This window comes from Alligator sinensis, unplaced genomic scaffold (genome assembly GCF_000455745.1).
Source record: "Alligator sinensis unplaced genomic scaffold, ASM45574v1 scaffold500_1, whole genome shotgun sequence".
NCBI lineage: Eukaryota > Metazoa > Chordata > Crocodylia > Alligatoridae > Alligator > Alligator sinensis.
In genome coordinates, this window is record NW_005842740.1 from 129,233 (window position 1) to 129,475 (window position 243).

The 243-nt window shown below is 42.8% G+C and overlaps 1 protein-coding gene across 1 annotated transcript in view; it reads left to right on the forward strand.

Moving 5' to 3' along the window:
- The window catches only part of TTYH3 (tweety family member 3), a 100,955-nt gene that overhangs the window by 67,866 nt on the left and 32,846 nt on the right, over positions 1–243 (forward strand). The window lies entirely within an intron of this gene.

Genomic DNA, 243 nt, shown 5'->3' on the forward strand with positions numbered 1-243 from the left:
CCCCCCAATCTTCCTGTTACATCCCTTTTGTCATCAGATGCCAGAATGGCTACAAATCTGGAGAGTTGTCTTCCTAAAGAAAGAACAGGTATAGCATGAAGGGCCTTTTTGTTACTTCCTAAGGGCTACCACTTGTTTCTTTGCTTCTGTACTAAGTCTGGCCTCTTCTGCTAGGAACGGGATCTAAACCTCTCCAAGCTCAGTTAAATATGTCTTCGTTTATATGTACAGAATCGGGGAATA